Raw genomic sequence first — 26114 nt, 5'->3', positions numbered from 1 at the left:
TACTGTAAGGCATTCTTGTCTGTCTGGGGAGTCAGACAGTACGTAATGTAATTATAAATAAAATAAAGCCTAGGAAATGCTTGACAAACTGACGGCTGATGCTTCTAAATTTACCACTGACCGTCTCCGGAGAAAGTGCAAGATTGAAGAATCCTCTGATGATAAGCTATTGTAATTATATTAAGTTTTTCGCTACTTGACGCAGTAATGTAAAATCACAGTTGGCTGTGGGTTGGCGGTTACACATCAGCAGTCTTGGCGCACGTTGATATCCACGGCACGTCGTTAGAGGGACCAAACAGTGTGGCGCAGCCGATTGGTAAATGTTGATTATCGTGCGGCATTTGGTTCTTCCATTACAAAGGGAACATCTCAGTAGCCAGCCATGTGGGAGTGTGTAGTAACAATATACCGCCATACAATATAATAGATGGTGCAGATGCTTGCAATATCGTCAAACATCTCTGAATAATGAAGATGAAAGTGACAGACTGTCTCTCTGTACAGGACTGGGACGAGGAATGGAGGTTCTGATGCTCGAATGCTGTTGTATCACAGCTGAGGCATTGGTGGAAAAAATGAAAATCAGTCATCAATCAGATTTCGATATTTTCTACGTCATTTTGAACATGAAAATGATAGCCGTTCGCTGGATTCCAAGAATGATCAACAATCTCCTCGAACCGAAGAAGTGGAGAAAATTTTGCAACAACTTCAGGCCATTCGAGACGACTCCTTAATCACAATTGACGAGTGCTGGGTGTATCACTAAGAACCCGAAATAACTGAACAAAGCAAGCACGGGAAACTTGTGGTTTAAGCACTGCCTTAAAAGGCGAAGACTCAGCATCTTCGGGCAAGGTAATACTGAGCGATTTTGGCGCTGCCCTGGTGTTACGCTGACATATTTTACCTGTAAGAGATAAACTATTACCCTCATGTAACGGAAGCATATAATCGGAATACGCTGACGAGATTAAGTAATGAATCTTCGTTGATAGGTATCCAAGAGGGGGTTTTTGCACTAAGGTGACACCTTAGGGAATTGCACAGGACAGACACATATATTATTTCTTTGGGTTATCAGACTTCGCTTGCATGTATCAAGGAACTACTAAGTGAAAGTAATGACGACGAGGTGATTTTCTAGTGGCAACGTTTTCTGAAGATGCAAATGCTTCTGCAATCGTCTCCATCAGTTCAAATTTTATTGGAGAAATGTGTCACATTGCGTGGTAAATATTTACAGAAACGATAACAACAACTTTCATGCTCTCTGCTTGATTTTCTCGAGCTCATGAAACTTAATGACTATCCGTCGTACAGACGGTTATTTGGTCCGCTTCTGCATAAAGACATCCCGCAAACACAATTCTCCAAACATCTTTTCGGTAAAATAACGCCTACAGTATAAATCATGTAGGACCCATCACATAAATGTCTGGTAATCGACAGAGGGACTAGAACTCATTTATGACACACAGAGAAAAGAATTATGTGTTGATTTTTAAACAGATTTTTTTTAGTTTATTTGTCGTGGATCTGGGTGGTGCCGTATTCAGTCTCGTTACAACGAGCTTGTGCTCATTAACTCCTGTATCTGTCATGACATTCTCTACAGGTGTTACAAAAAAGTACGGCCAAACTTTGAGGAAACATTCCTCACACACAAAGAAAGAAAATATGTTATGTGGACATGTGTCCGGAAACGCTTACTTTCCATGTTAGAGCTCATTTTATTACTTCTCTTCAAATCATATTAATCATGGAATGGGAACACACAGCAACAGCACGACCCAGCGCGACTTAAAACACTTTGTTACAGGAAATGTTCAAAATGTCCTCCGTTAGCGAGGATACATGCATCCACCCTCCGTCGCATGGAATCCCTGATGCGCTGATGCAGCCCTGGAGAATGGCGTATTGTATCACAGCCGTCCACAATACGAGCACGAAGAGTCCCTACATTTGGTAATGGGGTTGCGTAGACAAGAGCTTTCAAATGGCACCATAAATGAAAGTCAAGAGGGTTGAATCAGGAGAGCATGGAAGCCATGGAATTGGTCCGCCTCTATCAATCCATCGGTCACCTAATCTGTTGTTGAGAAGCGTACGATCACTTTGACTGAAATGTGCAGGAGCTCCATCGCGCATGAACCACATGTTGTGTCGTACTTGTAAAGGCACATGTTCTACCAGCACAGGTAGAATATCCCGTGTGAAATCATGATAACGTGCTCCATTGAGCATCTAAACTAAAATGAGCTCTAACATGGAAATTAAGCGTTTCCGGACTCATGTCCACATAACATCTTTTCTTTATTTGTATGTGAGGAATGTTTCCTGAAAGTTTGGCCGTACCTTTTTGTAACACCCTGTATATGCTCAAGATTTTTTGTTGCTTAGAGGTCTTGTATGCTTCATGTGGGTTCCTGGACTAATTGCTCAAAATAATCTTCGGAGAAAGTGATTTCCGACGATATGTTATGACTATACGATTTTAAACAGATATTTTGTCAACGTATCGAGGGTAGATTCGATTCACCACCAACCATAATTGTATAAGTTGCGTAACTATTCGAAACGAGACTCAAATATTCTTCGAACTTTTCGATCTGCGTCGAAAAAGGGAGAGGGGGTGGGGCAGTCGATAAAAGAAACCAGTTATTAATTTTTCCGGTTTTCGAGCATACACTCCATCCGTACTAACACTATCTGCTTCCATTAACTGTCTACTTCAATTTCACTACAAGATACACTGCTTCTAAAAGAAACAGGTACGCCATCACCACCTGAATTTACCCTTTCTGAAGACCTTTAGATCCTTGATACAGACTTAGGCTGAGCGTATTTTCGGTATTAGCCAGCGTTCAGTACCTGCAGAATAACGACTTTTAGTTCAGTATTTTCTGTGGGTACTTCTATCTCTGGTTCTTCCCCAATGCAACTACGACAATTTACATCTATAATTTCTTTTGTCAAAAGAGAGTAACATGTTGGAATCACATTATTGAGTTCGAAATAATCCCAACAATATAAACACCACCCCGCTGCCTTATGGAAAGTTCTTATATCGTGTAATCTTAAGGAGCTAGAATGATTTCGGTACAAATTGGATTTATTCTGCACTAATACAGCAGATGCCATGCATTTAGGCTCGCGCTGGGCTGAACTTGCTTCACAGTCGTGGGCACAAGAGGCTTTCAGACGTAGGGAGACAACGTAATCACATAGCGACTGCTTACAGTCAGCCTTGGTTGCAGCGATGTACAGGGTGAATCAAAATGGACTTCACAACTTTGGAATGTTATAGAAATTTATTTAGATAACCAGGAGAATCGGTACAGGTGTCGTTTTGTAGCAAACATCCTCACGTTTGATTCACGTAGTGATTCTGTCTCCCATTCCGCCACCAGGAGCGCCAGCATGGTGCACAGTTAAAATGGCTCCTTTTACTGGTGCAGAGTGTTCACGGTGTGTGTTTTGGTTTCATGAAACGAGCTCTGCAAGAACTGTTCGGAGTAAATTTCGCACCGGCTACTCTAAAGAATTTCCAAACAGCCATAAAATTTACTCTTGGCACAATAATTTTGTTGAGACCGGTTGTTCACTGCGACCTGATAAATCATCAGGTCGCATGCGTGTTGATTATTATGTCGAACACGTGAGAGAGACCTTTGTCTGCACTCCACTAAAATCAACGCGACGTGAGTCTCGGGAGAAGGGTATTCCACAAAAGACTGCGCAGTTTACACTTGAAACCATACAGATTCACAGTGACACAGCACATTAATGATGTCCCTCATGGGGAATTCTGCACGGATATGTCGCATTGGATAGAGGACGACAAGACATTCCTGAACACAATAATGAGTTAGTATTTCATATCAGTGGCATGGTGAATACCTACAATTGCAGAATATATGGCAGTGAAAATCCGTGGTGCAGCACATTTCCTCTCGATAATCGCTTCCTAGGTCAGTGTGCTGGCCATGAAGGGCCACCTCCCTCCCAAGACTTGATGTCACTGAATATCTTTCTCTGGGGTTTCATGTAAGGACCGTGTGTATGTTTCTCCTCTGTCAAACAATGTAGCCGACCTGAAAAATCGAATATACGCTGTCGTTGCACAGGCTACATCTGATTTGCTGCAATGAGTGTCGGAAGAAATTGATTACTGATGATTATGTTGTTTGCTACAAAATAACTCACCTACCGATTCGGTAAGTTACGTCAATAAATTTCTAAATCATCCCTAGGTTGTGAAGTCCTTTTTGACTCACACTGTATTTATTATTTATTTACCAATGACGCATTCCACCTGATTCATTCATCTTCAGAATGGATGAATAATAGATAGCGCTAGGTACATGGGATACCGTGTATACAGGACATCCCAGAAAATAATTGCCCTCGTCAGATATTTAGAAACATTGTGCGATGTCGTTGAGGCATGCGACGTAGTCCAGTGCTAGTCCACGATGCCATGAAAGTTCTATGTAGGCCTCATCCTATTTTGAATTCACTGGATTACATCGCATGCCTCGTCAAGGACACGGTGCAATGATTCCAGTTACTTGACGAGGGCAGTTTTCTGTATCCTTGGTATCCCATATGCTTAACACCATCTAATATTCAGCTAATTTGCAGACGCCTGAATCAGGCGAAACGCGTCATTGGCAAAAAAATAATAAACATATCCCTGCAACCAAGACTGACTCTTTGTCTCTTCGTCGTATATTACTGGTTGCCGTACCATCCCTGCAGTGTGTCGGAAAACGTTTCTGCTTACAAATTGTTTGATCAACAGCAACTAATGGCTGCAACACGAAAGCCCCTGTGCCTATGCAGGGCGTACAGTATCCGAAGTCAAGCTTTACCTGCAGCGAGATTCCGTCTCTTTCCAATAGACAATGCGCACCATCCACCTCACGCAAGACGTCACCAATGATCTAGGGTCCACTGTAATGTTGGAGAAAACACGCCCCTATCATATACCCCAAATGGTCCTTTTTAGACATTCGTGGAATTTTGAAAAGTAGAGAACGACGCACACCATATGACGACGGTTGTAGCAGCAGTCTTCTATTTCAGTACTACATCTAAAGGTGGCATAATTCGGCCGAAACCAGTAATAAAAGTTAATAAAACACTAATCAGACTGATTTCCTCATTAAATAATAAAACAGTACACTGACGTCTCCTGCGAGAGAAACCACGTTTCTGTAAATAGAGAACTATAAAATTACCAAATAAGCGGCAACCAGTCGCAAGATCATGTTTTCTTTATTTAATTTTGCATATCGATTTCAACTGATTAACAGCCATCATCGGTGCTACAAATACAAGAACAGAAATAAAATAATTAATAACAGTGACGGAATGAATAAATGTACATAAAGCAAAATTAAATGTATATAGACGCATTAAACCATTTAAAATGCACATACAAATTTACCTTTCAACGTGTATGTTCCCTGAGTAATTACACTGTCTTAAACAGACGTCAAACATGGAGTGATACATAGAGAATTGACTATAACAACGAGAAACCAAAAGGGGGTGCTGCAAAGCAATCCCGCCCTCTATGAAAAAAAATATAGTTAAAATAAAGATGAGAAGAAGAAATGACGTACAAAGTGCGGTAAAATATAAATAAAAAAATACTGACAAATTTACAAAAATGGATACATTCACAAAGATTTTGTCAATTTTTTTTTCTTTATTGTGATTTTAAACGCCTTATACAAAGGCGGGCTGTCAGCAGCACAATACGCCGCTCTTCAGCCTTGAGTTTGACAACAAGTAGTACATAAAGGTGGCATAGAGAAGACAGTCAAAACGGTGGGCAAAAAATGTAGACACTAAAAATCGAAAAAACATGGAGCCGTTCACGCTGGACGAGAAACAGCACTAACACTAGGCGACACGGTGCACAGAACATGGATGATGGCGACGGCACTTGAACGGTGGCGGCGTGACGGCGAACAACACTACACACAAACGAAGGCACACACACGAAACAGTGACGGCGATGATTTCCGGCGCGCGAATGTTCACTGAGCGTGTACGAGTCCGAGGACCTGCCAAGAGAGGAGGAGGAGGAGGAGGAGGAAGGGGAAGGGGAAGGGGAAGGGGAATGGGAGAGGGGAGAGCAGAGATGCCATGGGCAGAGGAGAGAGGGAGAGGGAGGAAGGGGGAGGGGAAGCCCGGGGAAAGGAAGGAAGGAAGGGAGGGAGGGAGATTTTGTCAATTTTTTTTTTCCTTTATTGTTATTTGAAAACCCGTACAAAACAGGCAGGCTGTCAGCAGCATGGTACGCCGCTCTTCAGCCGTAGAGGAGATATGAAAAACAGAAAGAATACACAGATGTGACATATCGGTGGTTAATAAAAAGAAGACACATAAAGACAAACACGGAGCCGTTCACACTCGACGATAATTCACTACAAACTGTTGTCACGACGCACGAACACTGAAGATGGCGATGGCACAGGTGAACGATGGAGTACGACGGCAACACTGAACACTAAACACGACGGCACACACGATACACTGATGGCGACGACCTCCGGCGCGCGAATGTTCACTCAGCGTGTGCGAGTCCGGGGACCTGCCAAGAGTGGAGGTGAAGGAGGAGGAAGGGGAGATGGGAGAGGGCAGAGCTGAGATGCCATGGGCGAAGGAGAGAGGGGGAGGGAGGAAGGGGGAGGGGAAGCCCGGAGGAGAGGGTAGGAGGGAGGGGGGAAAGGAAAGAGAAGGGAAGGGAATGGGGGGGAGGGAGGGTGCCTAAAGGAAAGGACACAGGAGGCGGGGGGGGGGGATCAAAGTTGATAGGAGGGGTAGATGCAGGGGAGGAGGACATCATCAGGGAGGGGGAGCTGGCGGAAGCCACCTTGGGAGAGGGTAAGGAGGGTGGAGAGATGGAGACCAGGTGGGATGTGGGAATACAGGCGCGGCAGCGGGCGGGGGTGGGAGAGGATCGGGGACACGAGCGGGTGAGGAGGATCAAGTTTACGGGAGGTGTACAGGATCCGTATCCTTTCAAGGAAAAGGAGGAGGTGGGGGAAGGGGAGGAGATCATACAGGATCCGCGTGGGGGAGGGGAGACGGATGAGATAGGCAAGGCGGAGAGCATGGCGTTCAAGGATTTGGAGGGATTTATAAAAGGTAGGGGGCGCGGAGATCCAGGTGGGATGGGCGTAACAAAGTATAGGGCGGATGAGGGATTTATAGGTGTGGAGGATTGTGGAGGCGTCCAAACCCCACGTACGGCCAGAAAGGAGCTTGAGGAGACGGAGGCGGGAATGTGCCTTGGCTTGGATTGTCCGGAGATGGGGAGTCCAGGAGAGGCGACGGTCGAGGGTGACGCCAAGGTACTGAAGGGTGGGAGTGAGGGCGATAGGACGGCCATAGACGGTGAGATAGAAATCAAGGAGGCGGAAGGAAGGGGTGGTTTTGCCTACAATGATCGCCTGGGTTTTGGAGGGATTGACCTTAAGCAACCACTGGTTGCACCAAGCAGTGAAGCGGTCAAGATGGGATTGGAGAAGGCGTTGGGAGCGTTGCAGGGTGGGGGCAAGGGCAAGGAAGGCAGTGTCATCGGCAAACTGGAGAAGGTGGACGGGGGTTGACGGCGGCGGCATGTCCGCCGTGTACAAAAGGTACAGAAGGGGGGAGAGGATGGAGCCTTGGGGCACACCGGCGGAGGGGAAAAAGGTGTAGGAATCTGTGTTATGGATGGTGACATAGGAAGGACGGCGGGAGAGAAAGGAGCCGATCAGACGGACGTAGTTAATGGGAAGGGCAAAGGTTTGGAGCTTGAAGAGGAGACCGGAATGCCAGACGCGGTCATAAGCGCGTTCGAGGTCAAGGGAGAGGAAGATTGCGGAGCGACGGGAATTAAGCTGTTCGGAAAGGAGATGAGTGAGGTGAAGGAGAAGATCGTCAGAAGAGAAGGACGGCCGAAAGCCACACTGGGTGACGGGAAGGAGGCGGTGCTGGCGGAGATGCTGGTGGATGCGGCGGGTGAGGATAGATTCCAGGACCTTGCTGAAGACCGAGGTAAGGCTGATAGGACGGTAAGAGGAGACGGCGGATGGCGGTTTGCCAGGTTTAAGGAACATGAGGATACGGGAGGTTTTCCACAGGTCGGGGTAGTAACCGGTGGACAGGACTACATTGTAGAGCCTGGCCAGGGTGGAGAGGAAAGAGACAGGAGCTTCACGAAGGTGACGGTAGGTGGCACGATCGTGACCAGGAGCGGTGTTGCGTTTTGTGCGGAGTGTATCAATGAGATCCTGTGTAGTGATAGGGGCATTGAGATCCGTGTGTGTAATGTTGTCCAAGTACTGGAAACCAGGAGCGTGGGGAGGGACAGAGGTGTCAGTTCGATCGCGGATATCCGGGAAGAGGGAGTAATCGAACTGGGGATCATCGGGGATGGAGAAAACATCGGAGAGGTAGGAGGCAAAGTGATTGGCCTTACTAAGGGCGTCGATTTTGTCAATCACATAGTACAGTTATATACGCCAAAAAGCGATTGTACAAATAAGTAAAAATAGGTACAAACATAGGTGAGAGGCACACCATACAAAAAATTTTTAAAACTTTTTAAAAAATTTTATAAATTGTTTTTAAATTATTTATCATATTATCGAAGAGCAAAGTTAATCATAATCCAAAACGTTAAAACGGTGATGGCATCCATCTAGCGAACAGTAAAATACATTCAGGAAGATAGGATGTTTTCCCCAGCAGATGGCGCCACATTGCTGAATGCACATGTAAAGTAAATTCAGTTGAGATAAGAAAATTACGGACATGAACGAAACAAACTTATTAAAGAAACAAGACCAAATGTAGAAATAAAGTGCTAGCGCATTTCGTGCATGGGAAAATTAACACAGGCTCGATAAGATGAATTGAGAACTCATAGGAGCTCTTACGGTGTGCTCGTATATCATGAGACGTGAATCCACACCATACGTATCAACAGTTTGCAGTGTGGATTATTGTCGAGTGTGAACGGCTCCGTGTTTGTCTCTATGTGTCTACTGTTTTATTTCCCACCGTTCTGTAACTTATGTGTCTTCTCACTGTTTTTTGTCATTGTGTATTCTATGGCTGAAGAGCAGCGTAGAGTGCTGCTGACAGCCTGCCTGTTGTACAGGTTTTAAAATAACAATAAAGAGAAAAGAAACACACCATATGTCCTAAAAGTCCCTCCAGATCCTTGAGCGTCATGCACTCCACCTCGCCTTTCGTATACGCCTCCCGTCCCCCACGCGGATCCTCTATGATCTCATTCCTTTCCCCCATCTGCCCCTATTCCTCGAAAATATCCGCATCCTCTACACCTCCTGCCGCCTTCAACCCCCTAATCCCCTGGTTGCTCCTCTCCTCTCCCATCCCCGCCCTCTACCACGTCTTCACTGTTGTGTCCCCTCTACCCTCCATCTCTACACCCTACATCTCCTTTCCCAAGGTGGCTTCCATCAACTCCCCCTCCCAGATGATGCCCTCTCTCCCTCCATTTATCCCTCCTATCAACTCTGATCCTCACTCCCCCTCCTTTCCTTTGTCATTTTCCCGGGCTCCCTCTCCCCCCATTCCATCCTCTTTCTTCCCCACCTCCCCTCTCTTTGCCCCCTTCTCTCCCCCGAGTCCTTTTACATTTCCCTCCTCTGCCTCCTCTCATTCCCTCTCGCGTCTGCCCTTCTCCCCCTTTATTAGTCCTCTCCCTCGTTGGGTCCCCCCCTTTTCGTTTTTTCCTCTCCTCCCTCCTTGTTTTTCCCCCTCCTCCAGGTCCTCCTCCCCCCCCCCCCCCCATCTGCCTTTGGCTCGGGAGTGCCATATTTGTGCCGCCACTTTCGTGCAGTTTTTTACAGTGTGTGCTTTTCCAGTGAGTGTTCCGTGTTGTGTCTTTTGGGAAGTGTAGCGAACAGCCATCATACTGTCACTGGGTGTGATTTTTTATCTCTTGCAGACAGAAACCAGACTGTCGCCCTGTTTTTTAATTGTGTGTCTACTATGTTACTTGTCTGATTCCTGTGTCTTTTATCAACATTGCCAACACCTTTTGCCTTCTGTTTAAACTTTCCGCATTTTTACGCCATTTTACACTTTAAGTCACTATTTTATCGCCTGTTTTTCCTTGTTTTCTTCCTTTTTTAAATAAAAAGTCTGTAGGCTGTAGAGCAGCGTACTAAGCTGCTGCCAGCCCGCCCCCTTCGGGGGGAATTGAAAATCAATAAAGAAAAAAAAACACACACCATATGTCTGTTGGTGCAGCCGACAAACACGGCGGAAGCCTAACTAAAGGGCGCCAACGCAAACATAGTCACAATAACATAATTCATATCAATGATTTATTTATCTCTTCCCCCTCCCCACTTTCACTCTTCCCTCCTCCACTCACCTCTCGCTTTTCCTTGTCCTATTGTCCTATCATTTCCATTCCCATCAACCAAATGCTCGGCGAAGAGCTCCCAAAAGTGAACTCCCCTCACATTTACCTGCTCATTGAGAAGGCACACGCTAGCTGATCTATGATGACAAAAGATCTCCATATCCTCTATTAAATCAAGATAATTTCCCTTTTCTGCTCTATGTAATAACCTCACATGCGTCTCAATTTGAGGAAGTTCATGTCCACTATTTAAAATGTGGGCTGCAAAATTCGACCTATCATATGGAGCCCCCATTCAATAGAGAACTAGTTTCAACGAATTTCCCATGAGTACAAATGTCGCCCCTCAAAATAACAAGAATAACCCACTCTGTATGTCCATCTTTTTAGAGATGGTTGCGGGACTCAGTTGTTCGATACAGGATGTCAAATTAAACACCTTTCAGCGGTCTAATTTCCAAACTTGTTTTATTTGGCTACCAGTTTTAGCGTTTTACTACATAATCTTTAGGCTCGTGATCGACGTGTAGGAAGATTCTACCTCGTTATGATCAAAACAGGGGCCAGCAATACTGGTATCATGGCACAAGATGGTCGAAGTGATCGCTACAGCAGAAATCTACTAATACCAGTGTTGCTGGCCCCTGTTTTGATCAGAACCGAGGTAGAATCTCCGTACACGTTGGTCACGGGCCTGAAGGTGGCATAGTAAAACGCTGAAACTGATTGCCAAATAAAACAAGTTAGGGAAACTAGACAGCTGAAAGGTATTTAATTTGATTTAAACATACAAGATACCTGTTACATAGCGTCACATTCACTCAGTTTTAAGATAATGTTTAGTACTTGTTTGCACATAATATTAAACTATTCATTACAACAATAAGAAAAAGCAATACATTTCATGTACACATAATATACACTATTCTTCGTGAAAAGTGCTACTCCATAAAATAGAAGCGAGATTATGTTAAAATTTATTGGTTCAAAAATGGTTCAAATGGCTCTGAGCGCTATGGGACTTAACGTCTGAGGTCATAAGTCCCCTAGAACATATAACTACTTAAACCTAACTAACCTAAGGACATCACACACATCCATGCCCGAGCAGGATTCGAACCTGCGACCGTAGCGGTCACGCGGTTCCAGACTGAAGCGCCTAGAACCGCTCGGCCACTCCTGCCTGCCTAAAATTTATTCCACGGATTAGAGATGACAATATCCAAACGATTAAAATTACAGAACTGAACATGTAGTCTGACTGTCAGAACTCAATATTATGCAGAGCTTCCAAGTGTAGCAGTCGCAGTGTCTACATGTAGTGTTGTGCCTGGATATGCTGCTGGGGGAAACGCGGCCACCTGATTTGTACGCATGTCCGTACGGCATCGACAGAGGTTGCAGGTGGACCAATATGAATAAAATGGATGATTTGGCAGGAGAACTTATTGGCCAACGGAGCAGTCGTACAGGTCATTTTTCGAAGGAGGCTTGCACATCCGTCGCCTCAGGTGGCCTGGCTTTACCTCTTGAAATACACTCCTGGAAATGTAAAAAAGAACACATTGACACCGGTGTGTCAGACCCACCATACTTGCTCCGGACACTGCGAGAGAGCTGTACAAGCAATGATCACACGCACGGCACAGCGGACACACCAGGAACCGCGGTGTTGGCCGTCGAATGGCGCTAGCTGCGCAGCATTTGTGCACCGCCGCCGTCAGTGTCAGCCAGTTTGCCGTGGCATACGGAGCTCCATCGCAGTCTTTAACACTGGTAGCATGCCGCGACAGCGTGGACGTGAACCGTATGTGCAGTTGACGGACTTTGAGCGAGGGCGTATAGTGGGCATGCGGGAGGCCGCGTGGACGTACTGCCGAATTGCTCAACACGTGGGGCGTGAGGTCTCCACAGTACATCGATGTTGTTGCCAGTGGTCGGCGGAAGGTGCACGTGCCCGTCGACCTGGGACCGGACCGCAGCGACGCACGGATGGACACCAAGACCGTAGGATCCTACGCAGTGCCGTAGGGGACCGCACCGCCACTTCCCAGCAAATTAGGGACACTGTTGCTCCTGGGGTATCGGCGAGGACCATTCGCAACCGTCTCCATGAAGCTGGGTACGGTCCCGCACACCGTTAGGCCGTCTTCCGCTCACGCCCCAACATCGTGCAGCCCGCCTCCAGTGGTGTCGCGACAGGCGTGAATGGAGGGACGAATGGAGACGTGTCGTCTTCAGCGATGAGAGTCGCTTCTGCCTTGGTGCCAATGATGGTCGTATGCGTGTTTGGCGCCGTGCAGGTGAGCGCCACAATCAGGACTGCATACGACCGAGGCACACAGGGCAAACACCCGGCATCATGGTGTGGGGAGCGATCTCCTACACTGGCCGTACACCACTGGTGATCATCGAGGGGACACTGAATAGTGCACGGTACATCCAAACCGTCATCGAACCCATCGTTCTACCATTCCTAGACCGGCAAGGGAACTTGCTGTTCCAACAGGACAATGCACGTCCGCATGTATCCCGTGCCACCCAACGTGCTGGCCAGCAAGATCTCCGGATCTGTCCCCCATTGAGCATGTTTGGGACTGGATGAAGAGTCGTCTCACACGGTCTGCACGTCCAGCACGAACGCTGGTCCAACTGAGGCGCCAGGTGGAAATGGCATGGCAAGCCGTTCCACAGGACTATATCCAGCATCTCTACGATCGTCTCCATGGGAGAATAGCAGCCTGCATTGCTGCGAAAGGTGGATATACACTGTACTAGTGCCGACATTGTGCATGCTCTGTTGCCTGTGTCTATGTGCCTGTGGTTCTGTCAGTGTGATCATGTGATGTATCTGACCCCAGGAATGTGTCAATAAAGTTTCCCCTTCCTGGGACAATGAATTCACGGTGTTCTTATTTCAATTTCCAGGAGTGTATGTGAAATACAGCGTGTGCAGCTGCCTGCAGGAGGGCCAGTACCTCAGGTTCTAAGACTTCCTTGACGTAGTGGTGGCAGTTCACACTGCCTTCAACACGAAGGATGCGAAATTGCGTATTATAGCCAATAGAGCCCTAAATCATAATATTCGGAGTTCGTCCGCTATGCCACTCAACGATGCAATCTGCCTCACTAGATGCACCACGACAGCATGTAACACATAGGCAGCCATCACTGCAGGATAACTTGAAGTGAAGTCCTTCTCAGATCACTACATACTGCCAATCGATATGCCAGTGACGATGTTCACGAGCCCATGGCAGTCTGAGGCGACTGGCGAACGGAAGCCGACGCAATGGCTTTCTTGCCACAAGTCCATCCCTCTACGGACGGCATCAAACCGTCGACGCTGACATGTCTACACACACGTTGCAATACTCCAACATCGAACCAACTCTGTTGACAAATGTGTTCTGTCCACATGGATAAGATGGGGTCATCCCACCCCTTGGTCACATCATTTAGTCCCGTACCCACTCTCCTGTCGCGGTGCGATAATCACTATCATTCGAACTCAGTCACATGCTGATATGCCTTAGTTTGATGCAGATGATGCATACCGGCCCTTGCTTGCACGTTTCCACTTTGACATCTTTGCATCAACTGGACGTGCCGTAACACTGATTTGTGCGCACAAAAGAAATCCCTGCTGGCGTTAGGTTTACGCCATCTGCGTGCAGTCTTAACGACTTATTATGATTTCAGTGTTCTACACCTTCTCTGATTTTGGTCAGTTTCGTACCTTTAGTTCAGGGTGTTGCAGTTTTCACAAACAGTTGTGTACTTTCCAAGAAATTTCATTAGAACAGTTAAAATACGTATTTTGCAGCATTAAAACACACATATAAATTGAGTATATACTATATGAAAGCTACACCACGAGATTCATTACAATTTCCTGTAAAATTATTTAAACAAATGTCATAAGGCACCACAACAGTGTGGACTAAAACCATTATCAATTACTGTCGTTCTCATTTCACCTCTTCTATAGACTTTAATCAAAATTTGACTCATATTGATGAAAACTTGCCGGCTGCTGCGGCCGAGCGGTTCTAGACGCTTCAGTCTGGAACCGCGCTGCTGCTACGCTCGCAGGTTCGAATCCTGCCTCGGGCACGGATGTGTGTGATGTCCTTAGGTTTGTTAGGTTTAAGTAGTTCTAAGTCTTGGGGACTGATGACCTCAGATGTTAAGTCCCATAGTGCTTAGAGCCATTTGAACCATTTGATGGAAACTTATGAAGAAGTAAATCCTCAAAAGCATTAAATTAATGACCTTCGAACAGTGTCATACATACCACCGCAAGAAATAGTGACTAACATTTCGAATAAAATCGTTTTGGATGTTACAACGAGTATTTTCATTTTCATCAGTCTTTCGACTGGTTTGCTGTGGCCTGAAATCCCCGCAAGTTCGTCTCCTGTGTGACAACCTTTTCAACGTCCACACACATATTTGCTGGATATATTCCTATCTCAGGCCTTCCCTACAGCTTCCTATAATGCCATGGAAGTTATTCCCTGACGTCTTAACACATGTCCGTATCAAGCTGTCCCTCATTCTTGTCAACGTTTTCCACATATTTCTCTCCTCGCCATTTGTGCTGAGAACCTTCTCATTTCTTATCCGTCTACGTAAATTTCGACATACTTCTAACAGCAACACGTGTCAACCGCTTCGATTCACTTCTATCCCGATTATCTTACAGTTAGCGGCTCGCTATCATACAACGTGGAGCTCCAAAACTACATTCTCAGAAATTTTTTTTTGGCCACAAGTGACCTCTTTGAATGTGCTAGTCTGCTTTAATGTCATCCTTGCTTCGTCTGTCAAGTTCTATTTTGCTTAACTTCATTACTGCATGGTTATAAATTTTGATGTTAAATTTCTCACTACTCTTGTTTCTGTTTCTCTCATTACTTGCTTCTACAGTTTACTCCCAATCAAAAATATTCAAATGTGTGTGAAAAGTTATGGCACTTAACTGCTAAGGTTATCAGTCCCTAAGCTTACACACTATGTAACGAAAATCATCCTAAGGACAAACACACACACCCATGCCCGAGAGAGGACTCGAACCTCCGCCGGGATCAGCGCCTTAGACCGCTCGGCTAATCCCACGCGGCTACTCCCAATCCACCAACTGCAACATCTATGAGAGCGAACGTGTGATGCGCTGCTACCATTCACCAAGAAGACTGCCACCTTCAAAACTGCAGCCTGTCCAGTCTGCTACACTTACTCGCTGTGAGCTGCCGACACCTCATCCACTGATGAATTGACTTGACGACTCCTACCTCTGTCTTGCTGAGCTCAACCAATGGTGCTTGGAGTTCCGTCCACCTGTCGCAGTATTACGGAGACGTGCTAACCGCTGCTGCCCCGACTAGTACCTGTAAGCAGTCATCGATATACCCGGCATTCCTTGGTGAGAGGGCTACGCTGTTGTTGATCTCCACACCGTGCAGAGCGGCTGAGAGATTAACATAACACCCCCTTCGATGTCTACGAGAGTGCTCTGGTAACACACAGTCGATCTCCTGAGCAACATCGCCTGCTGTAGAAGCTACGCCGACCAACATCGTGTTTACACGAATGGCGTCCTTCGAAAACTTGCTGAGTGTGTCGGCACTTTCCGAGGTCACGCGCTGTGCCGTCTTTGTCTGGGCGCCGCCACAGAAAAGAATACGCGATTGTAAACTTTAATGTAATAAATTCTTGTTCCACCAATGTTGTATCATTAGTACCCAGCGCTCCGATCGTCCTGCTCCACCGCACTCCACACTCCGTCACCCCGACATCCCTATATTCTGCAGTGAGTAGACTAAATTTCCTTTACTTCGCATCTATGGTACCGGTTTCGGTCTATGATGACCATCTTCAGATATGAGCATTTGTGCTCTTTAAATATGAAGAGGCATATGTGTTTTATAAAAACATGTCCTAATATACAGATCTGCTTCTTCATATTTGAAGCGCACAAATGCACATATCTGAAGATGGTCATTATACACCGAAACCGGTAGTCTGATGAAAAAAAAAAAATGTGACCATAGACGTGAAGTAAAGGAAATTTATTTTACGAGGGTCACTCCAAAAGAAATGCACACTATTTTGGTAAAAATAAAGTTTTCATTCTGCATGTGTGAAAGTTTTACAGTGTGTAGATACATCTTTCCCGATTGTTTTCAAACTTAGTTCAACCTGTTTCCGTGAGTGGCGCCGTCACAGCATATCTTCAAGATGGCTGCTACACTTGACATTCGTCAGAAGCAACGTGCAGTCATAGAATTCCTGTGCTGTGCTGGGAAACATCCATAAGAGTTTGAAAAAGATGTATGGAGATGCTGCTGTCGATCGCAGTACAGTTAGTCGGTGGGCAAGCAGGCTACGTGATGAAAGCGGGCACGGCAATATTGAGGATTGTCCTCGCATCGGTAGGCCTCGCACTGCACATAATCCAGACCATGTGCAGAGAGTTAACGAATTGGTGACTGCTGACAGACGCATCACAGTGAACGAATTGTCACGCTACGTTGGGATAGGGGAAGGAAGTGTTTGCAGAGCACTGAAAGTGTTGGCGTTAAAACAGGTTTGTGCCAGGTGGGCTCCCAGGATGTTGATAGTGGCTAACAAAGAAACAAGAAAAACAGTATGCAGCGAACTTTTGTAACAGTACGAGAATGCTGGAGATGAATTTCTTGGAAGATTTGTGGCAGGTGATGAAACATGGCTCCATCATGTTTCACCAGGGACGAAGAGGCAATCAATGGAGTGGCATCATGCATATTCACCCAAGAGAAAAAAATTCAAAACCACTCCTTCTGCTGGAAAAGTTATGGCTACCGTGTTTTTCGATTCCGAAGGACTTTTGCTTGTGGACATCATGCCAAGTGGAACCACCATAAATTCTGATGCATATGTGACGACACTGAAGAATCGTCAAGCTCGACTGAGTCGTGTTCGACCACATCGGCAAAAGCAGGATGTTTTCCTGTTGCACGACAATGCACGGCCACATATCAATCAAGAAACCATGGAAGCGATCACAAAACTCGGATGGACAACACTGAAACACCCGCCTTACAATCCTGACCTGGCACTCCATGTGAGTATCATCTCTTTGAGAAACTGAAAGACTCTCTTCGAGCAACAAAGTTTGAAGATGATGACTCCCTTGTGCACGCTGCCAAACAGTGGCTCCAACAGGCTGGTCCAGAATTTTACCGTGCGGGTATACAGGCGCTGGTTCCAAGATGGCGTAAGGCAGTTGAGAGGGATGGAAATTATGTGGAGAAATTAAAATATTGTTCCTAAAGGATGTATCTACACACTGTAAAACTTTCAAACATGTAGAATAAAAGATGGATTAAAAAATAGTGTGCATTTCTATTTGAGACACCCTCGTATATTCGGGTCAATCTTCGATTCGCGACCATGTCACAGCTCGTGAAACTGAGTAGATTATTTAATCCAATCAGACTCTTCACTGAGGATAACGGTGTTAACAGCGAATCTTATCATTGACATCTTTTCACCCTAAGTTTTAATCCCAATGCATTTTGTTTATTTTCGTCCGTTACATCTAGACTGAGCCTTTTCTGATTTTCTAGCTTCCTAGCCACATTCAGGCTGCTGAAAATTCACTCTCCGACTTGTAAAATACTCCCATGGTTATTCAATCGCTTTCTCACCTCCTCCTTGGCAGTCCGCTCCCGGAAAACCGAATGAGGGACTAATTCTTAGACTTTTGTCAGTTGAGAAATAATCAAGATACTTCTCCAAGCCACATACTGTGTTGATAAACATTGTGTTTCTTTAATGAATAGTGGATCGACTGTTCGTACTCAGAGTCATGTTTACTTGCAGCGAGACGCTGATGCGTCACAGCAGTTGTCCTGCTGCCGCTAGTGTGTGTTGAAATTTGACCTTGTGGAGCAACTGGCTGGCGAACACACGCGGTTTGTTCGTCTGGGATCAGGGGCGACCAGACCGTCGGTAACTTTAAGACATAATCCGTGCCCATCCTGTAGGAGCGTTTAGTTATTTCGATAACTTCTCTTATATTAGGCAGTCTTGGAAACTGATAGAACAACCACAGTCCCGGTGAATGCCCATCTGCAGGTGATCTGTGACGTGGCTGCAGTTCCAGGTAGCGTTCATACTCCGAGACGCGAGTGTTAATCGATTTCCTGGTTTCGCCAGCGTAGCCTTTGTCGCATTCATATCGAAATTCATAGACGCCTGCAGTATGGAGAGCATCTACCCCCGATCTTGCAACTGATCTCTACTTATGGTTTAAATCCCCCTTGGCGCAGCACCTTGCCCTTAAGGACACTGGCGCTACTAAGTAAGGAAGCAACAGGAAAATTTTATTTCGTTTTATCTCGATGTGCCGCAAAGTTCGTTTCATGTTATTACTGTTGTATCCACTCACACGATACGTTGGATGGAGTTGCTTTAGTTCCTGTTGGAGATGGTAAGCATCACTGATAATATGGTGAGCTCGGACTGTCACCGTAGGTAGCACAGCGTCCTTTTGCCGTGGGCAGTGGTGCGGCTCTGCGTGGAGATACTTGTTGGCATGTACCGATTTCCTATACACTTTATGTGAGATCGTGGCTAGATCTGTATACTTCATCGTCATCATAATATCCAGTTTTGGTCTACACATCCTTTTCTCTTTGAGTTTCCATCTCTTCATAAGACGCCCAACATTACTGTCTCTTGAGGTGTACATATATTTGCATGTTACTTTAGGAATTCGTTCTTCTGGAATCCTTTGAATGTGTTCAAGCTATTTCTTTATCTTCTTCTCTATTTTCTGAAGTATGCCTTTGACGCCCAGTTCATTCCTTACTTTGCCATTTTTTATCCGATCTGTGAGTTTGCAACCAGCTAGAGGTCTAAGGAATCTCATCTCTGTTGCCTCAGTCCTCCCCCTTTGATTTGGGGTTAGAGTCCAAGTCTCTGACTCACACATTACAACTGGCACGTCCATTACATTTTAACATTTTAGTACCTTCTCTTTTCTAACTCATTTGAGGACAGTGCGATTGAAAGTACCTACCAACTTTTGGAAGTTTTCCAGTTATTGTTGTACATCATTGTGCGCGGTAATGACACATTACATCCCAGATAGTTAAAACTGTTTATTTGTTTCAGCGACTTATCATCAATTATTATGTTTCGTCTTAAATGCTTCTCACCATGAATTTCTGTTTTTATTTTTTTTAAATTTTTTTTAGCTTTAGGTATTGTCATTTTATAATCATGTAGCACCAAGGACCAAATTACTCTCAATAATTTATTTTCAGAGCCTGCTACGATTATTTGATCATCTACAAATAGGAGTGTTTTTATAACTTTACTATTAGGCTCATAACCGTGCACTACTTTATTCTGTCTTATCTTTATGACGCCCTTCTTGTACTTAGATTTTTTGGTGTATGTACATGATTTGGATTAACCTTATTTGATGCTGGGGTGTCTCATTATTTTCTAAAATTTTCTCTAATTTAATTATATTAACTTTATCAAAAGCTTTTTCGTACTCAATAAAGGCTGTGTTTGTAGAATGATCGTGTACTCTGTGTTATTCAATAATTAAGGAAACTGGAAAGACAGTGTCTAAGCAAGATCGTCTCATCCGAAACCCAATCTGTTCAGTCACAAAAGTTTCCGAAAGGACCTTTAGTTTTGCGTATATATTGTATCCAGGGTTCAGATGGCTCGTAACTCGGTAATTGTTCCAATTTCTGCAATCCCTCTTTTTAAATGCTGGGATAATAATTGCTGTTTGCTGATCGTCTGTTATGTTACTGTATTTCCAGCAAGTTTTGCAAAATTCAATACTTTTGTGAGTAATGATTCTGAAGTATATTTAAATAATTCCCCGTTGTGATTATCTTCCCTTCGGGATTTACTATTTTTAGCTGTATTTAATGTGACCTTCAGTTCTTCCATTGATGTTGTTGTTGTTGTTGTGGTTTTCAGTCCTGAGACTGGTTTGATGCAGCTCTCCATGCTACTCTATCTTGTGCAAGCTTCTTCATCTCCCAGTACCTACTGCAACCTACATCCTTCTGAATCTGCTTAGTGTATTCATCTCTTGGTCTCCTTCTACGATTTGTACCCTCCACGCTGCCCTCCAATACTAAACTGGTGATCCCTTGATGCCTCAGAACATGTCCTACCAACCGATCCCTTCTTCTGGTCAAGTTGTGCCACAAACTTCTCTTCTCCCCAATCCTATTCAATACTTCCTCATTAGTTATGTGATCTACCCATCTAATCTTCAACATTCTTCTGTAGCACCACATTTCGAAAGCTTCTATTCTCTTCTTGCCCAAACTATTTATCGTCCATGTTTCACTTCCATACAAGGCTACACTCCATACAAATACTTTCAGAAACGACTTCCTGACACTTAAATCTATACTCGATATTAACAAATTTCTCTTCTTCAGAAACGCTTTCCTTGCAATTGCCAGTCTACATTTTATATCCTCTCTACTTCGACCATCATCAGTTATTTTGCTCCCCAAATAGCAAAACTCCTTTACTACTTTAAGTGTCTCATTTCCTAATCTAATACCCTCAGCATCACCCGACTTAATTCGACTACATTCCATTATCCTTGTTTTGCTTTTGTTGATGTTTATCTTATATCCTCCTTTCAAGACACTGTCCATTCCATTCAACTGCTCTTCCAAGTCCTTTGCTGTCTCTGACAGAATTACAATGTCATCGGCGAACCTCAAAGTTTTTATTTCTTCTCCTTGGATTTTAATACCTACTCCGAATTTACCTTTTGTTTCCTTTACTGCTTGCTCAATATACAGATTGAATAACATCGGGGAGAGGCTACAACCCTGTCTTACTCCCTTCGCAACCACTGCTTCCCTTTCATGCCCCTCGACTCTTATAACTGCCATCTGGTTTCTGTACAAATTGTAAATAGCTTTTCGCTCCCTGTATTTTACCCCTGCCACCTTTAGAATTTGAAAGAGAGTATTCCAGTCAACATTGTCAAAAGCTTTCTCTAAGTCTACAAATGCTAGAAACGTAGGTTTGTCTTTCCTTAATCTTTCTTCTAAGATAAGTCGTAAGGTCAGTATTGCCTCACGTGTTCCAGTATTTCTACGGAATCCAAACTGTTCTTCCCCGAGATCAGCTTCTACTAGTTTTTCCATTCGTCTGTACAGAATTCGTGTTAGTATTTTGCAGGTGTGGCTTATTAAACTGATTGTTCGGTAATTTTCACATCTGTCAACACCTGATTTCTTTGGGATTGGAATTATTATATTCTTCTTGAAGTCTGAGGGTATTTCGCCTGTTTCATACATCTTGCTCACCAGATGGTAGAGTTTTGTCAGGACTGGCTCTCCCAAGGCCGTCAGTAGTTCCAATGGAATGTGGTGTACTCCCGGGGCCTTGTTTCGACTCAGGTCTTTCAGTGCTCTGTCAAACTCTTCACACAGTATCGTATCTCCCATTTCATCTTCATCTACATCCTCTTCCATTTCCATATTATTCTCCTCAAGTACATCGCCCTTGTATAGACCCTCTATATACTCCTTCCACCTTTCTGCTTTCCCTTCTTTGCTTAGAACTGGGTTTCCATCTGAGCTCTTGATGTTCATACAAGTGGTTCTCTTATCTCCAAAGGTCTCTTTAATTTTCCTGTAGGCAGTATCTATCTTACCCCTAGTGAGATAAGCCTCTACATCCTTACATTTGTCCTCTAGCCATCCCTGCTTAGCCATTTTGCACTTCCTGTCGATCTCATTTTTGAGACGTTTGTATTCATTTTTGCCTGCTTCATTTACTGCATTTTTATATTTTCTCCTTTCATCAATTAATTTCAATATTTCTTCTGTTACCCAAGGATTTCTACTACCCCTCGTCTTTTTACCTACTTGATCCTCTGCTGCCTTCACTACTTCATCCCTCAAAGCCATTGATATAAGAGCAATATACACGTCACTAACTGCAGTTTTCACACTCTTCTCATTACATGCCACAGATTTTAGAGATAATCCAACCACCCATTTTCTGAAATGGGGTTAATTTAAACCATACCTCCTTCATCTTCATTAGGTTGTTTTATCATTCTATAGGTTTCAGTTAGTTTCCCATGTACGTCAAGTTCCTTTACACTCAGAAAATGTTCGCAGCTTTGACATTTTATTTTTCTTGTCTCTGTTTTGACCACTTGTGTGTGTTGCTTATACTCCATACATGTTTTAGTACTTCATGTAAACGTTTTCTGTATAACCACCTAACCCTTGGACCTTGTAGTAAATGTAGTCTATAGACTTTTCCACGTGTCTGTTTGTAATTTTGTTGTTACACAGTTGGGCCCTCAGTTTTAAATCTGTATACGAAAGTGAGCGCAGTGGCGAGAAACTTAGTGCTCCTTTTTAGAATGCTTCCAAGAATACATCATCTGCTACATGTGAAAGAGGTGAAGCCATAGACACTCCGTCTTCTCGTACAATATGCTCTGTTAATTAAAATATAAGGGACGATCAAAAGTAGTCCGTTTGAGGGCGCAGCTTCGAAACCTTCAACGGAAACCACCAGTTTTTATTGCAGATTACGATTCTATGGCAAAATCTACGTTTTGTCTGAAGCATTTTCTTCGTTTCGGCACAGGTGGAGCTGTAATCCGTGGTGCGAGGGTAGGACAGGTCAGTACTTCATAACTTCTAATTGGTAACCCCATTGGCAACGCTGCAGTCTTCCGACACATCGAACAAGGAACTATTCAACGAGCCGCCGTGGTCGTGGCTCGAGGCGAGTGCTACTCTATTCTTCCAATTAGAGTAAGTACTCAAAAGTAGTACCGGCAATTTCGCTACACTTCGTGATCCAGTTTTCAAATGACAGAACAGAAACATAACTGCGGGTACGACAGTACAGGCTTTTCTGATGCGGTCGACCATGTTTTCACGGCATATTGGCACTTACTGTAAAACTTATTTTTTAAATATCCCCACAAAAAGGAATCCATCCACCACGAATCCGGTAACCTAGTGGGCCAGTTAACAGGACCGAGTCTGTGAATCCATCGACCAACCATTCGTGCTTCAATTGCGTAATACGCTGGGTAACCGTCATACTGAAACCACACACGTTGCCGAAAGTCCATGGCAGCATACTGCCTTAGTACCGGTAGTTCTTGTACCAAAAACGTTCTATATTTGCGTCCACTCAACGTACCTCGATAAAATACAGACCAACGAGTTTGTTCCCCACAATGTCACATCATACGTTAGCTGACTAAGAACGTCGATGAAACTTGGCGTAACCAGTGGGGACTATCTACACTCCAGTAATGCATGCTGCGACGATTAACGCTACCGTGATTTGTAAATGCAGACTCGTCGAAAATAGTACCTCGGCAAAGAACATAGGGGTGGTTTGCATTTCTTGACATGCTCTTGCTCAGAACATTAGTCGGTTATGAAAATCGGCGCAATGAAGTTCCTGATGCAGTGTACCGTGGCAGGATGACACTTATGACGCTGCAATATTGTGCCAAAACTACCAACTGATATATCGCAATCGCCGTTCATTGCCTGGCGCTTATGAGTAGATTGTGGTGCACTACCGTTAGTACAGCTATTTCGTTAGATTCTCCTGTAAGACGTTGGTTTCGTTTCCTTTTGCCGGTCTGTACGCTTCCATCAGACATAAAGGCGTCTACGACCTTGTAAAGGAAAGAAAGAGAGCGAGCTTTCTCTGGAAAATGCTTGGCAGACAAGGTTACAGCAGCTCAACATTTTTCCTACATTTTCCGAAAATCAGCATCGCTTCAGTCGTTTCTTCGATAGTTGCAAGTCTGTTCTTCAAATAATAAGTAAGTGTGTAGGCGTTAACACTGCGCAGCTATTGTAATGTTTAGAGCCGCTATCTGTTCTGCCTCTGCACAATGCGTGAGCTCCAGTCGCAGTTTAATAACTATTATGATACGTCATTATCTGTATGCGCTGTAACTGTTTGTTGCTCATTTTTGCCATGGTTTTCATATCTTCGGAAATACCATTTTTGACTAAGTTACGATGATTTGAAAACGGATCTCTGCCAGAAACTAGTCATCGAGTGAATGAAAAGTGTAAAATTGGCAACGCTGGACTGGTTTTTGTTGTACTGATACGTCGTAGTTTCCTACATGACCACGGTGGCGCGTTGAGTAGTCCCCTGTTCGATACGTCGGAGAAAAACAACGTTAAGAATGGGATTTCCAATTTGAAGTTATGAAATACTCAACCACCTCGCCCTCGCAGCATGGATGTGGAGTCCCATGTGCCATTCGATATTCAAGGGCCACTGAGTAGCTTGTCGTAAATTACGACTGTGTATCCATTTCTATAGCCCCGATTATAGCGCCATCTATAACGAGACGAAGAAAATTCTTCAGACAAAACGGATATAAATTTTGCCGTAGAATCGTAATCTGCGATAAAAACCAGGGTTACAATTGAAGATTTAGCAGTTGCCCCTCGCCAGCCACGCACGGAGTGGGATGTCGGGTCGAGTGTGGTATCGTTAATGTCCTCCTCCGAGACAAACAAATTCTAAGTTGAACTTTTTTGATCCGATGTGTAGTTTTCGAGATATTTCAATGCCTTCTGTAAAATGAACACCTTGTAAAAACATCGATATATGGGCAAGGAACTAGTGTGCATTCCTGTGTTTTCGGTCGTGCTTGTGGGACACGCGGAAATGTGAATTGTGGCAACCTTATTACCAAATGAATCCAAACAGGATCAGGACGTAGTTACTTTTTTTCTTGGTTACCGAAGGACAGACACAGGTAGACATCCATCGGAGAATAAAGATTGCGCATGAGGCAGAACGTCTGTCGCAAACCACAATTGTGGAACGGTACTCCAGCTGCGTGCTGTTAGCGATTCGGCTCAAGACGCCCGTCGATCTGGGAGGCCAGCCAGAAGCTACTCTAACGCAAGTGAGGCACTCTAACACCCGTCTTATAGCCCTGGTCTCTTCCCATGCCATTATTACGCCTTTGGTCCCATAAACAAGTCCTTCAAGTGTCGACGGTTCCAGTCCAGGAAAATGTGCAGCCGGTAGTTACGGACTTCTTCACACAGCAGGACATGGTGTTTAACCACACTGGTATCTTCAACCTGGTGCCTCGGTGGGATGATTGTCTCAATACTAACGGCCATTTTCCCTGATTGGTATGCCAATTTTGGACTGTACAGGTTTCTAACGGAAAGTTTTTGTTCACCCCTTATATGTAGATGACAAGCACAACTTCTCAAATCCCAGATGTCTGGTGGTATTTGGTCGTGTAGGTTGTATATGGTTTCAGCTATAGGCACATTAGTAAACAAACATTTTATATCAAAGCTGACTATGTACCCTGCACTTACTGTTTCCGTATCACCTGAGTGAAATGTGTGGTATTCGTAATATAAGACTCCGGGCTTTTAGACTAGGTTTCTCAAGAGAGTTCATAAGTGAGTCGACCGCATTGAGAATCTGTCTTAAAGCACACATTTCCTTATGCAGCTTTCGTACCTCTCGTATTCTTGGTGGCAATGGAACTACCCTTCGTGATAGCTTAGCAGTGACTCTGGTTGTGAAAGCCTGCGAACTCATCACAAATTATCACACATACACCTCGCAAATGCTCTCGTGTTCATGTTTTCAACTCTATGGTACCAAA

This window comes from Schistocerca cancellata, chromosome 5 (assembly GCF_023864275.1).
Source record: "Schistocerca cancellata isolate TAMUIC-IGC-003103 chromosome 5, iqSchCanc2.1, whole genome shotgun sequence".
Lineage (NCBI taxonomy): Eukaryota > Metazoa > Arthropoda > Insecta > Orthoptera > Acrididae > Schistocerca > Schistocerca cancellata.
Note: the sequence above shows the minus strand (reverse complement) of the source record.